Raw genomic sequence first — 473 nt, 5'->3', positions numbered from 1 at the left:
ATCACTGAAATCTTCGTCGTTGATACTATGTAAGACACTAAGGGGAAGATCGCATTGTGGACTTGTTGGAGGAGATTGATGATGGAGTTGAAAACTTTCTGAACGAGTTTGTTCTAATTGGGTAGAATATGGTTCGTACTGTTGTGATGGAGGATAGTGTTGTGACGGAGGATAGTGTTGTGATGGTTCATAGTGTTGCGATGGAGAATATAAGTCGGGTTGATAAGGTATGTTTGATGTTGATGGTTGATCAATGTTTGTTGATGGAGGAGCAGACTCAAAGGTAACATATAACTCGATGGTGCCGAGTTGTGACCACTGTGCATAAACATCAAACATCAACTCAACATCTTCATCGTCGCAAATCTTCATGAGTTCAAACCTTGTTGTATTTTCACCAAAGAACACGAGGTGTCGATAAACTATATCACTTATCGTGACGTTGTCACCGAGCTGTAATTTTTTTCTAATGA

This window comes from Cicer arietinum, chromosome 3 (genome assembly GCF_000331145.2).
Source record: "Cicer arietinum cultivar CDC Frontier isolate Library 1 chromosome 3, Cicar.CDCFrontier_v2.0, whole genome shotgun sequence".
NCBI lineage: Eukaryota > Viridiplantae > Streptophyta > Magnoliopsida > Fabales > Fabaceae > Cicer > Cicer arietinum.
The sequence above is the reverse complement of the archived record's forward strand: the minus strand, read 5'-3'. Positions refer to the sequence as shown.